Consider the following 15,742-nt stretch of genomic DNA (forward strand, 5'->3'; position numbering starts at 1 on the left):
CATAACCCATCCATGTGATACTGCAGGCCATTACAACATGAGTCATGGAAGCCGTGATCCCCCTTAAATTTAAACCAAGTAGGATGACGAGGACATGATGAACAAAACAACCACTTTCAAACCGCAAGTAACAAGGACTGTCACACATCTGCATTACACATCACAACCACCACTTGCCCGCACACCTGTCACTCATGCACAGACACCACAGCAAGCATGGCACCAAACATGTAGCGCATGTCAAGCAAAGAACACCACTGGATGAGTGTCTCAAACTAACAACCACTGCAACCGACTGACCAGTAGCTGCAAGGCCCCCATGGAGATAATATCCAACCTTATGTCGCCATGTCTCCACCACAACTTGCAGGGCAACCCTCAGCTGACATTACTACAAGACACGCAAGCAACACCCGTCCTGCCCTACATGCGCACACATGAACCTGTATGTCTGTGATGCACATGACAGTGTGCAAGGCGCAACCACCATACTGACCATATGCACGCACATCAATCAATGCTGTAAACAGCCATACTGTCATTCACACGAAGTATGCCCCCCTGGGGCACTGTGTGACACCATAGTACACACGACACTACATGACAACACACCTAACACATTTCCATCAAGGTATTGACACACACTTTCATGTCCCCCAACAGACACAAAAGACACCCAGGAAGCCTTGGAAGGTGCCAGTACCTCAGGTACCCACGGCACCAGCAAGCGCTACAAAGGCCACATCCCATGCCTCAGGCGGGAAGGGGAGTGTGACCACAACAAAGAAATCCAAGATGAAAGTACTGTACACCTCCATGGCCACTGCCACACTGGGCACAATTCAATGCCTACTCAAGCCTTTACGGAGGTTGCTGCTCCACTTGCAACAGGGGCCCCCCGACCACTGCCTAGGACTCAGGAGTACAACACACCTGGCCAAGTGCTCACAACATCCAGGCATGTGCCCATCCCACTGCAACCACTGCCACGGTGCAATCTGAGTCGGCCTCCTCCAACTCCAGTCCTGCATGTTCACCTGTGAGACACTTCTCACCAGAATCCTCCCCCTGTGTGCATCCTCTCGCCCATGCGGTTCTCCCCCTCCCCCTTGTCATCTCGCTGTGCCCTCCACTTCAAGCACTCAGAGGACATGGATGACCATGCAGAGCAGGCAGGCCGGCATCTGGCAATGAGTGTATGAGCCCCCAACCATCTCCTTAGCTAGTACAGGACCCCACCTTGCAAGATATTTGGGAGAGGCTGGATGGAATTGAGGAGCGGCAGGCGGTAATGCGTGCCATCACACAGGAGCAATTGTGCTATTCGCAGGCCATGCTCGACAGGATTCTGGGCACCTCAGGGGGTTGGCCACATCTATTGGCCAGCTGTGCCGGAACACAGTGCAGTCAAATGCAACCAACACCATCCTCAGAGGGTGAGTGAGTTTGCCGAACAAATCTTGGCCTCACATGAGACCATGGCCAGGGCCATCAATTTAACCATTTAACACTTCTGGGGCAGTGAGCCAGTTCGTTCCGTGTCAGCCACCCCTGAGTGGAAAGCACGCCGCCCAGGTGCTGCCAGCGCCGCACGTCTCATGCTCTCCGGCCCGTGCAAAAAGGGGACAAGAAGAAGTGCTGATGGTTATGCACATGGGACAGACTCAGGGTGTGGGGTGGCTGATGGAGTTGGGGATCAGGGTGTGGGTGGGTGATGAAGTTGGGGATCAGGGTGTGAGTTGGATGATGTAGTTGGGGATCAGGGGTTGTTGATATGAAAATGTTGAGTTTAGACAACTTGTACTGTGTTTATGCTATGGTGGTGATACATGTGCATTCAGTGAATCAGCATCGACGTCAGAGGTGCATGTGTACTTAGTGAGAAAAAGTTGTCCATGAGGTCCTGGTGGACCAATCGTCCTTCACTCACCTCCCCATGTATGTCCTGAGGTGCCCTGTATTCACCTGCAATGTCTTCCTCATCAGGGGGAACTAGTCCTCATCTGGAGGCATTTGTATGATCCTTTGTATGCACATGTTGTGCAGCATTGCACATATGAATATGATTGTACCCACTTTCTCTGGGCTGTGCATGAGTGCACCACCTGTGTGGTGGATGCACCTGAATCTAGCCTTCAGCAGTTCGAAGGTGCGCTCAATGCATGTCCTGGTCCTCCTGTGGGCCTCATTATAGGCAGCCTCCTGTGGTGTACCAGGGTTCCGCACAGGTGTCATCAGCCTGGATAACTGCGGGTAGCCTGAGGCACCTGCAAGAAATAGAATGTACAGTGTTAGACATGGCCGTTTGTCTGTCGAGGTACATATACATGGGCCTGTTGTGATGTAGGCCTATGTGCGCTCTTCTGTGCATGTGGATGATGCACCTTGCATCAATTGTGATGGAGTGGCATTGGCCTACAGTGTGTCCTTTCAGTCATTCACCAGGATGTCCTGTGGAGTCACTTGAGGTCAGTATTGGAGTAAGTCAGTCATGGCTCATCGCTTTATTGGTGATGCATCATGGGACTTGTAGGTAGCTCACATTACTTCTCATGTCGTTCAGCATGTGTGTCATAGCGCTATGTCTTAGTCAGATTGACTACTACTACTTACCCACAAGTCGATGTCCTCTGTGTGTGTCCATGTACGCTGATAGGATGCTGTTCCTCAATATCATGGCATCATGTGTGGTACCAGTGTATCGGGCACAGCAGTGGCTGATTGTGAGGTCGGCATCACATGTCATTTTTACATTCAAGGAATGGAACTGTTTCCTGTTCCAGTATGCCTGCTTCATTTCCTGGGGGACACTAATGCCACATGTGTGCAATCCACTGCCTCTGTGGTGTTGGGGAACTGGGGAATGGCATAGAAAAGTGCCTTTGCTGTGTATACCTGCGCTTGGGTGGTGGGCATGGAGATGTGATGATGAGCATGCCTCATGAGCGCAACCATGACTTGTGCCAGCATCTTTTGAGAAAGTTGGCTGGGTAATCCCATGCATCGTCCCTAGAGTGTGCTGTAATCCGCATAGTGGCCCAGAAGTGTGTTACAGACGCAAGAACTACCAGGGAGGATGGCAGTTCTGATTGCGATGGCACTCTGGAGATCAGCCTGGATCAGGGTCAGCAGGTCAGTGATGGTGGGATAGTTGAAGCAATAGTGTCACTAATTGGTTGTCCGTCAGTGTCCAAGGGGATGGGTGGACACGTGGTATGGGTGCCCCCTCAGCACACGTCTCCTGCCCCTTTGTGGTTCCTGTCTTCTTACCTGCAGGGGTCTTCCTTGCTGCTGTAGCTGGATGAATAGTAGCAGGTTTCGATCCCATGGTTCACGTCTAGTTGTGGCTGCATGTTGCTTGGATGTGTGTTTGGGTCAGGTGTGAGCCTTATATACTTCTCCTGAGTGGATTTGGTGCACCTGTCTGTTGATTTCCATCACCTGTGTGCATTTACCTCTACCTTTTCGGTGGGGGTAACTGCACTGTGTTTTTGGCTGAATTAGTGCTGGTTTTCAGTGATAATTCAGCTGTTTTCAATTTGCAATACAGTGGAAATAGCATTTCTGGTTCTGGCGGTAATTCCACTGGCGAAATTAGTTCCAGCGCTAATTCCACTAGATCCATGAGGTACTTCCGCCAATGCAAATTCTGCCATTGGTAATTTTGCCAGTGGCATTAGCGACAAGTCTGTAATTAGGCATTGTGATAAAATGTGGTGGTAATTCCGTTAGCACCACTTTTACTGCTTACCGCCACTTTTAACGCTTACCGCCAAACTCGTAATGAGCTCCAAATACTTAGGGCCTAGTTAGGAGTGAGCCTGTCAAGTAACAACACCGGAAAGCATGCTGGTACGACCGGCTCTGGTATTGTTACTAGACCGGCTCATTCTGAGTCTGCCAGTAGGGACAGTGAACTACCGCCAGGCCTGACCTTCCAGGTATTCAGGTCCCTACCTGCAGAATATTCACTGGCGTAGCACTGGCGGGTTACCGGCAAACTTCTAATGAGGGCATTAGTCTCTCTCTCTAATGCATTGTCGTGCACAGAGGTAGATTGAAGAGAAAGCGCCCGGTTGGCAAAAATAACAACTAGGGCACCTGACTGCTGTGCTGTGGAGGTCGGGCATGGGCTAGGTGGTGCCCCGTTATATTTTCAGATATTGGTATTGTCTTTGGTATGTCAAAAGTGCATTTTAGGGAAGAATTCTTTAATCTTTTTTGTTTTAAGTATCTCTTTCTAATCACTGTTGGAGTTGAGTATTTGGTGGCCTTCCCACTTGGCTTTAACCCATTTTGCCTCTTCATATCTTACTTAACATGCGACCATGCTTGGCTGGTACCATCTGGACAGCAAGTAATGATGCAAAATTGTTTTTAAGGTTCCTTATTTATGTGCTGGAAACAAAACATTTGGTCAGCGAGCCTAGGATCAATACAAGCGCAAACAACGAAAATGTATTAAAAATTCAATGTTTGGGTTTTTGCAGAACTAAGAACTAAAATGCCCATTTGTAGCCCCTGTATTCCCCCTTTTACATTTGACAGTGTACCGCTGTGCTGTTGTCTTGACATTGTAACTAGCGCTGAGATGCCCCTGGGCTACGTTGCACTGCTATAAATGCATACATAAAATGAAAAATAAGGAACACGTTCCTTACCTGTAACTATTGTTCTGCATCATGGGTCTGGCATGGATTCACATGCTCATGAATATTCCCCGTAGTCAGGCCGGGAATCCTCGGTAAAAGAAAAAAAGGTTTCACTTTCACTTACAAACTGTATTTCTCCTCTAAACCAATCACTGTACTCTGGGTCATACTGCCCCCAGCCTATGGCTACCCTCTCCCTAAACCCTTCCTCCGACAGCCATCTTCAGATTTGCTAAGCACGGAAAGTGGCAATATGACCAAGAAGAGCCGCAAAGGGGTAGGAGGGAGGGTTTGCAAGTGAATCCATGCCAGACCCATGCTGGAGAACAATAGTTGCAGGTAAGTAACTTGTTCCTTTTCCAGCATGGGGTCTGGCATGGATTCACATGCTCATGAATAAAGAATACATAACAGTACCACATCACACAACCCTGGGAGGTGGCAAGGCTCAACAGAAGCAATCAGCTCTAACCTCTGGAACAGACTCACTTCAAGCAAACAGGTTGTGTAGCACTGCTTGGCCGACACTGGACTCCTCCCTGGAATCCCTGTTGACGCAGTAGAATCTTGTGAAGGTATGCATGGAACTCCATGTAGCAGCCCTGCAGATGTCCAGCAGGAGCACACCTGTTGTTGCAGCGGTCTCTCTGGTGGAATGGGCTCTCGGACGGCAGGGTAGCGGTTGGTTGGCCAACCAATGGCAGTGTGGGATACAGACGGAGAGCCTTCTGGAGAAGGAAGCCTTGGACAAGGCCTTCCCATGGTTCACAGGACCAAAATTCATGAACAGTTGAGACGTTTTCCAAAAACTCTTCGAGCGTGCCACGTAGAACTTCAGAGCACGAGCAAGGTCCAGTGAGTGCAAGGCCCTTTCGGCCGGTGACGAAGGCTTTGGAAAAAACGCAGGCAGCACCAAAGGCTTGTTGAGGTGGAATTCCGACTGAACCTTTGGCATGAAGCAGGGGTGTGTCCATAGCACCACCCTCGATTCGTGGAAAGTCAGGTATGGCTGTTTGAAGGACAGGGTTTGGATCTCACCTATCCTCCTGGCAGAGGTGATGGCCACAAGGAAAGCCGTTTTCCACGAGAGGAATTTGAGAGGGCCCTGATGCATAGGCTCGAAGGGACTCCCATGAGCCTCATCATCACCACATTGAGTTCCCACACCGGAGCAGGAGCCTTCACCGGCGAGAAAGATCAATACAGTACTTTGAGGAATTCCTTGACGAGACGGTGGGATCAAAGAGAAGATCTTCCTGGAGACCTGGTGTAGCGGGAGATAGCCACCAGATGCACCTTGATAGAGGCATGAGCCAGCCCCGCCTCTATGGGGCCGTGAGCCTCAGAGAGGTGATCTTCTGCTACCGGCATCACGTAGCAAAACGCTTCCATTTGTGACCATAGCACTTAAGAGTTGACAATGCCATGACCTTGGCAAGCACCTCCCTGAAATCCGCCGGCAACTCATATCCTCCAAACTCAAGGGATGCAGGAGCCAAGCCCTCAGGTTCAGCGATCCTGGGTCGTGATGCAGGGTTGCGCCTCCTTCTCTGGTGAGTGGATCCACGACCACTGGCAGCTTGACCGGAGGCGACGCTGGCAGGCTGAGAAGGTCCGGGTATCAAATCTGCCTCGGCCACGCTGGGTTAACGAGTATCATCCTGCATCGGCACTGTTTGAGTTACAGTGTACAGAGATAGACCCTCCCACAAGAAGGAGAACACGTCCCCCATTCTCCTGGGCTGGTGGAACCTAATGAAACATTTCTGGCATTTGGAGTTCACCGCCGTCGAAAATAGATCGATCTGGGGCCTGTCCCGCTTGATGAAGATGCAGTCTACCTGGTCCTGCCGAAGTTCCCACTCGTGGCAGGAGCGTAACTCCCTGCTGAGGGAGTCAGCGATGGTGTTCTTTACTCCTGCCAGGTGAAAGGGGATGAGGAACATCTCTTGTTCGACAGCCCAGTGCCACAAGTTCTGCGCCTCTCTGGAGAGCGCTGGGGATCCAGTGCCCCCCTATTTCCTGATGTAGAACATTGTGGTGGTGTTCATGAAGATCCTCACCACCTTGCCCTTCAGGGACGGAAGGAAAGACTTGAGGGCCCAGAACACTGCCCGCAGTGCCAGGATATTAATGTGGAGGTCCATCTCCCCTGGCAGCCACAGGACTCTGGCATGCAGACGTCTGGTGCGGGCTCCCCAGCCCTCCAGGTAAGCGTCTGTGGTGACCAACTCATGGAATGGGGGGGTTTGAAACCCTATGCCCAAAGCGATGTTGGAGTGTACGCCCAACCACCTTATCCCCCGACAGAACTGCTCGTCGAGAGGAATCTTGTCCGCGAAGCTTCTGGACACTTGTATCCAGCAAGCATCCAAGAACTCCTGAAGAGGTTGCATCCGCAACCTGCATAAGGTTGATGCAAGACGACATCATGCCGAGCAGCGACTTGATGGTCCTTACAGTGGCGGTCTTCAGTGACAACATCCGTTGTACGTTCCCCAGCAAGGCTGCTATCTTCTCCTCTGAGGGCAACGCTAGGCAGGAGACTGTGTTGAGCCTGGCTCCTAGGAACAGTGTGTCTGTGATGGCGTCAAGCAGGACTTTGGATAATTGATGGAGAACCCCAGATCGGGCAGCAGCTGGACAGTCGTCTCCGTGTGTTCGACAGCTACCTCCCTTGAATTGGCCCGGATGAGCCAGTCGTCGAGGTACGGGTAAACATGTATCCCTTGTAGACTTAGATGGGCCGACACTGCTGCCAGGGACTTCGTAAACACTCTGGGAGCCTTCTTTAGGCCGAACTGGTAGTGCCTTCCCTGTACCACGAAGCGCAGGACCTTCCAATGTTTCCTGTGAATGGGAACGTGGAAGTAGGCGTCCTCCAGATCCAATGATTACAAGAAGTCTCCTTCCTCCAGTTGTCTGAGCATCTGCTGCAAAGTGACCATCCTGAATTTTTGGGACTTGAGGAACTTGTGGAGACGCTGCAGGTCTAAGATGGACCTCAAGTCCCCGTCTTCTTTTTGACTAAGAAGTATCTGGAGTAGACTCCGGAGCCCCAGAGTCGTCTTGGAACTAGCTCTATTGCCCCTTTTTGCTGCATGGCCCGTACCTCCTGCAGAAGCTGAGGGATGTGCTGCTCCTGCTGTGTCACCGGAGGGATCCCGGAGTGCCAGCAGCCTTCACCACGGCCACAGTAGGGGTTACCTTCACGGGGTCAGACCCTTTGGCCTTCGAGAGAGCAGCAGCCACCAGCTCAATCTTTGACAACGACTTCTCCTGCGTTGCCTGGGCCTTCTTGGGCAGGTTGGCCGTCTTTTCATCCACCCTAGGCTTCTCTGACTTCTCCCAGAGCTTAGCCAGGTTGGGCAACTTCCTTTTTGAGGAGGAGCTTGACCGATATCTGGCGATGGAGGCAGATGGTGAAGTTTATCGCGAACTGCCCATCGCGGGGCCCGCTTGTGCGGCGACCGCGATGGAATCATACTCGCGGTGCTTGGCCTTGTCTTGGGCCCCCATGGATGGAGCGCCCTCGTAGGACTTAGAATCGCACTCTTCGGACCGGCCAGTCCTAGGTGAGGCATGACCCTGCTTGGCATGTATTCCTCATTTGTCTGGGGTAAGATCGTACCCTATGTTTGGATGCAAAATCTTATATGCAAAAACAATTTTGGATGTGTGTCTGTATGTTAGTCCGGCTATACACATCCACACCGTTGAACCCACTGCTACCAAATTTTGCATGGATTCCTCATTTGTCTGGGGAAAGATTGTAGTCTATGTTTGGATGCAAAGAAGTCACTGCGTAGACACCCTCATTTACTGATGCTTACCCGGATTCACTAGCGTAGGCACAGTTTTGAGGTGTCTGAAGCAAAATGTTTGATGTGTTGGTTATTCCTTTGAAAAGGTATTACTACTGTATACAGTTCGAAAGTGTTTATTTAAGCATTTTTAAAGGGTATTTTTTTTAAAATTCAATTTATTTTATCATGCCACTCCAAATATGGGAAATGGCAGGGTACAGTTTACTTAAGTTCATTCACGAGAAGAGAGCACAATCAATCAGTCTTTCTTGGACATTTTCTCAAATTTGCTCAAGCCATTGAGTGACTGAGACATGCCGCACAAAAAACAAACATCACTTGGAAAATCTCCATCTGATGCAAAGCGAAAATCAATATCAATAGCTTCTGAAACACAACAAACAGCAGCACGACTTGCGACTACTGACATGAGGACAAGAGCAACATCCTCCGGGGCACATGAGACACCACTCGATCAGGACACGGGAAACCTCAGCTAGTTGTCTATAAAATCATGTGTGAGTTTGACTTTTCCGTAGCACACACTGAACTTAATCACTGTTAGGTTATACCAGATTTAGTGAGTGCAGACACATAGGGCATAGTGAGGTTGTGATGTTGCCATGATCACATAATGTCGCCATATGGGGGAAGCTGGGATGTGTGAGCCCTGGTTTCCTAGTTCAGAATGCTACAATGTTCTCTCAAATGAATCATGGGAACTGCAGATAATGCACATCTGCAGAATGGTTAGGAGGCAGCGTGGATGGAAAAACATCTGTATTGTTCTGCATGGCAGGTTGTCAGATGCAAGGAAGGTAGAGCACTATGCTTACCATAGGCGTAACGTTTATTTGCTGACTTGCTTTTAATTATTCGTGCACTTTTTATCCAAATGCTTTTGTTTTGATTTTTTTTTTTTAAACAGGGAACCCAACCCCCAAACCTTCCCTCTATCCCACTTCCTTCCTTTAATTATCAGACCAGGGAGTCTGAGACAGGTAAGAAAGGGCACGCCAGGAGGGGCCCGTTTTGTTTTGGCCCAATTTGCTACACTTTAGGTCTGGCTCCGATCATAAATACAGTTTGTCTTTCACCTCCACTCTTTTGCTTTTACTTTTCTCACTCCCCCGACTCTTACATATAAACACACATTTGGTAGTTTCTATTGGCAGACAATCGGCCTCCTCTCATTTTCTCCTCCCATTTAATCTTTTCTTCATTGTCCCCCGCTTGCTCGTTTACTTCTCAAATGAGATAGCTCAACCACTTTTCTATTCCTTTCTCAGTCCTGTCCTTGTGTATTTTAGTTTGCCATCCGTGTAGTTAGGGTCGGACTGCGGCCTGAAATTGTCTCGGTCTTCAATGAAACCATGGGGAAATGTAACCATTACCTCAGGCAGGCTGGTACGTGCATGAGCAACTCCCAGTAATTGAGCAACCCAGGTCGCTAAATTGAAAGCACCCTGAGCATTTGATCAACACAACAGTGTACTTTGAAGTAATGTGGCATTGGGTGCCACCACCTTTAAACTAATTCTGTTTTTTTATACTCTGGCACATATGAACCCAATGCACTGTATGCTTCTCCTGGGTCAATATTAAAACTAGTGTCATTTCTACTGACCTATGCATGGCATTCTCCTTACAGTTGATACCCTGGGGTTTGTGGTCTTTCCATTGAAACAGCTTCCAACGAAACCCTTTCCATAGAAAGATTTGCAACACATTTTTTCCCATTGAATGTATGTGTGTGTGGGATAAATGCATTTTTAGTATTTGGAGAGTCACCCTACCAAACCCCCCGTTTTTTACTTTTAAAAACTCACCCCAAACAAAATTAACGCTTTATCCCACACACACACACATTCGATGAAAAATAATTTGCTACAAAACTCTCGATGGAAAGGGTTTTGTTGGAAACTCTTTCGATTGAAAGACCAGATACCATACCCTGGCGTTAGAAGTATTACAATTTTGAATGTGCTTCAAACAGAATTGCTTGCTGTATAAATGCTTGATTTTTACCTCCTCCCTACTTTTATCTGCGGCCCCCTCTGCCCCCTAAATTCGATTCCTGCAGATGCCACGGCTCGCGCGTGCAATGTAACGGGTAGACTGCTTTCAGAAAACTAGGCAGCGCTCCATGCCGAGTCTTCTGAAAGCGGTCTGATTGTTGAGGCATCAGGACCTGGGCGAGTAATGTGCTGCCCCCTGGGTGAGTCATGCGCTGGCCCCTGGGTCTGGGGGACGGAGCGTGGCAAGACATTTTTTTGCCAGAGTGCTGTCCGTCTTGTTCCGGCTCATTCTCTAGACGGTCAGAAACAGTAGCTGTCCGTTTGGATTGCCCCTACAAACCTCCCTGCCCACCACTCTGACAGCAGGACTACACATGCTGGTGGAATCAGGAGGCAGCAAAGTGGTAGCGATTGGTTGGTAAGCGAATGGTACCAGACTGTGGGGGACCCTCTGCAGCACATTCTCCTTAGTACCCCTATATTAATTATTACCCTCAATACGCCCCAGCCCCGACATATATCTGTTCGGAAAAATTCATATAAAAAAACTTCATGATATCTGCTTCGGCAAAATCTCCCATTCCCGGGAATACCCGACCTAAGGCTGATAATTCCGCCCTTTGAAAGCCTGAGTCCAGAGAACAGATAGTCCTGCCCAATAACATGAGAGACAACAACAAATAATAATAGTCTGCTAGGGGTCTGACAAGCCAGCACGTGGATGAGAGCTTATGGGACAGAGGTCCAGTGTTCAACAACAGGCACAGTTCTATGATAGGAACAAGCACGTCATCCTCAGAGTGAAGGACAAAGTTCCAATGTTCAACATTTCTTCAAGGGCCGAAGAAAAAGTGGTACAATTTGAAGGAGGGCCAGTACACAAGAGTTCCACACGATAATGCTGGAAAGGGAGAACACGGGTCGGAATCGAAGCGCTCTAGATCTAAACATGAGTCAAGCAGGATAACAGGAGAAAAGTGATACACAGGTAATCACTGTTTAGGGAAGGCGGAGGCTAGTATAGGCCAAGCAGGGAAGGGAAGGAAACACAGTTCATCCGTTACACACAGAAGCGGCAGGCAGAAGTGGGTCTTGAAACAGACGTGGGTCAAATAATACGAGCATCACCAAGGGAAAGGCTTAAGAAGAAAATGTTCACTGAAATCTGTTATGGAGCACCGATCTGCACTGCCCAATGCTGCTTAACCTCTGCATCGCCTCTGCTTGTGGAGGCACATCACTTGGGCGCGCTGACTCATGCAAGGTAGAAAGTGTCATTAGGCATGCCGGGAATCATGGGTTCTGCCTTCAACCAGTTGTCATGGCAACCGCCAGAAGCTGCACAGGCTTTCACAATGCTTAGTTATATTCTGTGAAAACAAAAGCCCAACACTGTCATTACTATCGCTTCAGGATACCCTTTTTCTATGACTAGTTTCCCAACATCTTCCCTGATGAGTCCTAACCCAAGGACTCAGAGATCCAAATATTGTATGCAACCCTAAGAGGCCTTCGGTTCCTTAAAGTCACTGTTAACGTTTTACATTCTTTTCCCTATGTGAGTAACCCCACAGTGCTGACCTTGAGAGCTCCACTGGTTGGTGGTAGCAGTTTCTCAATTGTTATCCACCAAATGGTTGAATTAATGCATTGCACCTTGACACCCTTACCCTCGCCCCAAATTCTCCATCAAAGTGAGCTGCTTCAATTTCTGCCGTTGCTGCTAGAACCTTTTGACTCTGGAGAAACTACTGACCTGAAGATCAGGTGCAAGGAATCTCTGATGAAATCTGCAACCTTCCAACACCCTCCAAATGGAAAAGTCTTGCCCAGATGGCTCGCTGGAACCTGCACTTTTCTAAGACGCTCCTGGTGGCAAAGAACTGCCCAGAGACAGCGTTCCCTAGATTTCCTTGTACCAGTGTGAGCAATGGGACAGTGTTCAATGACCGTGATACAGTGCTGCGGGAGAAGCCTTTTTGAAAGCCACGTAGCGGGGAAAGTAGCAGCATCTAGCTGGTCAGGTAGCTAACAAAGCCCAGAAGATCTGCAGTTGCCTAAGAATTAACAACCAAACTGAACGACCACCCAAAGTTTCTGCGTTCCACAAGCGCCCACCGTTCCCAAAGTAAAGTTGCTAGAGATTTCCTTCAATTTTATACCACTGCAGCTCCAGCTCCTTTCATCGAGAATGAACTGCTCCTTTGATGGGGTAATCCAGAGGTCTGCAACATGCGGCTCTCCAGATGTTTTGGACTATGACTCCCATGATCCCTCACCACTGACCAGGCTGGATGGAACTGGTGGGATGTGTTGTCCAAAACATCTGGAGACCCAAACGTTTCAGACCCCTGGGGGAATCCTTCTAGAGCTGTTATCGAATGCCACGGCAACATCTAAACTCACGCCCACTACTTGTGCAACCTCTGACACTAACCACAGGTAAGCGACTGACACCTCTGAACAAACATACCTGAAATATAGTGAATGGGAGGTCTCCCAGCGTTTGCCAGTGCTTGTGGAGATGCCCGGAGGACCCACCTGGGCAGCGGGTAACCAAATGCTTCACAATTCTCCTACAGAAGTCCAGAGGGATTATAATCACAAGGCTTATCACCCACTATCTTTTTGACTATACCCACACAGCATCAGGACAATATCCCGCTGGACAAATCAGAAATCGGTCCATCATGCTTATTCTAAGGGTGACCTGTACTGTGTTAGAGCAGGAATTAGTCCATGGCGTCCTCCTGGGTTGGGAGGGGGGGGGGTTCCTTGCTATAGAATGTCACGACTGTGTCCTGGAAACTGAATATAGACTCTTAACCTCCAATTGAAACACAGCTTAAAGGTTAGGAGCTAATAAATAATTCCGTCTCTGAACTTGAGATTAAGGGCATCATTACGAGAATGCCGGTCCGTTAACAACGGTGCCGGTGAGCCTACCGGCACCTTTGTTACCGGACCGGCACACTGAGTCTGCGAGCTGCTGCAGTCCCGCCCGCCCGGTCAGACTTGGTGGGCGGGACGGCAGCCGCTAACAGACTTTCACAGAGGCACCGGCACTGTTATTTATGGTCCGGTGCCTCAGTGTTCCCCATTCCCATTGAGTCCTATGGGACTTGAATGGGAATGGGGAATACCATTTTTCCGGCACCTGAATTGTGGGAGCGGTGGGGTTAGAATCCCCCGCTGTTACCAGCAGGCCAGGTGCCAGAAAAAATCACAACTCCAGCAGCAGCCTACCGGTTTTACCGGCACGGCTACTGCTGGAGTTGTAATGAGGCCCTTAGTATGTTATACTTTATTGCCTATTTTGGCAGGTGAAATTGGTAGACTGCACCAGCTGAGAACAGCCCACCAGTAATGGCCTTAGCGGAGCCAGCCTGTGGCATGGGCAGTCTGCGCCATTGCCCCAGGCCGCACACTCTTAGGGACCCTGCAGTCTACAGCTTCAGCTAGTATATGAAGCTATATGAATTTCATTTAATGGGGGCTGCACTGCTTGCAGGCACAGGGCTTATTGTGCCTGTTTTAGCAAGACCGTGGAGTCAGCAGCCAACCCACGTGACTCTTCTAGAGATAAGTATCCCCCTACGTCACCAGCAGCCCATTAAACCCCATGGGGCCTCACAGTTAGCGCTGATCAGTATCACACTCTTTGTTTTAGCAGAGCGTTTAAAGTGGAAGCTCTTTATAAGTAATTGGTCCATTTAAGAACCATTGTTTTGGAGAAGGTGTTGAAAAGGGGTATTTAATTCTGAAAGCACATACAAAAGAATAGTTTTATGCCCAAATCGTCTTTTTTAGGACAATTAAATAATGTTAACAAAGAAAGTTGCAAACTAGCTCGCTAGTTTTCATGTTTGCGTTTATTGTTTTGTATCAGATCACATTTCACTCGCATCATATGAAGTATGTCTTTGCCAAACGATGAAAAACACACAGGTTACCTTTTCACATGGGCGTCCCATCGTGGCAGGAATCCAATCCATTTTGGAGCCACTTTCTGAATTTGTGGATTTCTTCCTCAGACCAGAAGTTCCCAAAATGCGGTCCTATCTGAAGGACACAACAAGTATTTTCCAAATGGTTAAGAACGTACCTTTTGACCCAGGGACACAATATTTGGTCACCCTCGACATAGAGGCTCTATATTCCAACATCCCACAGATGGAGACTGTACTAATTGTTGAAAGAAACCCTCCTAGAGATGAGCCCTACTCTTGATATGCCTATTGAAGTTATCTTACAACTAACAGAAATAGCACTGACAAAAAAATTCTTTTTGTACAAAGAAACCTTTTTCCAGCAGTGCTCTGGTACTGCTATGGGAGCAACATTTGCCCCGACCGTGGCAAACCTATATGTGGCTCACTTTGAGGAGACACACACATATACCCTGCAACAAACCCATACCTGCCTAATATCGCAGTATGGGCTCGATACATTGATGACATTTTTTTGGTCTTCAGAGGCGACGAAGCTGTGTTGAATGAATTTATGTTGTGGCTGAACTCCAGAAACAGATACCTAAAATTCACCCACAGCGCCAAGAAACAAATGACACAATTTCTTCACGTGGAGATGAGTGCAGACGCAGGGATTTTGACCACTACAGTCTTTAGAAAACCCATGGATTGCAATTCCCTTTTGCAATATTCTAGTTTCCATCCATAAACTCTCCGCAATAACTTGCCTTTCGGACAATTCTTCAGATATAGGAGGAATTGCTCTAGTCTACAGGAATATGACACCCAATCCTTAATCCTCAAAGAACAACTACTGGACAGAGGATATCCCAAAAAGATCATCATGCAAGCCAGAAAACGTGCAAGGAATATCCCCCGGAATATCACTTTACAACAAACAATACGACCAGAAGAACAAAAAACCATCACTGCAGTCTTTGGATATTCCACTAAAATCAAAACAATCAAGAGGGAAATCCTAAAGCTCTGGCACATTCTCAACGTAGGGGCTGTCAACCTCCCACCCCGACGGTTTGCCATCAGAAAAGGAAAAAACATTAGAGACACCCTTGTGCACTCCTACCAAGAACCCAGTGATGATGCACAAACTACACTATGGGATACTACACCGGTCACTGTAATGTATGCAATGTCACTAAACAGACCAAAACCCTTGACCTGGGTCTCTGCACAGTTTGGAAACAAAATACACTCACCAACTGCAATACAGCTAACGCCATCTACATGATAAAATGCCCCTGTAATCTCATCTATATAGGGATGACCAGCAGACC

Source organism: Ambystoma mexicanum, chromosome 11 (assembly GCF_040938575.1).
Source record: "Ambystoma mexicanum isolate Mex_15411 chromosome 11, UKY_AmexF1_1, whole genome shotgun sequence".
Taxonomy (NCBI): domain Eukaryota; kingdom Metazoa; phylum Chordata; class Amphibia; order Caudata; family Ambystomatidae; genus Ambystoma; species Ambystoma mexicanum.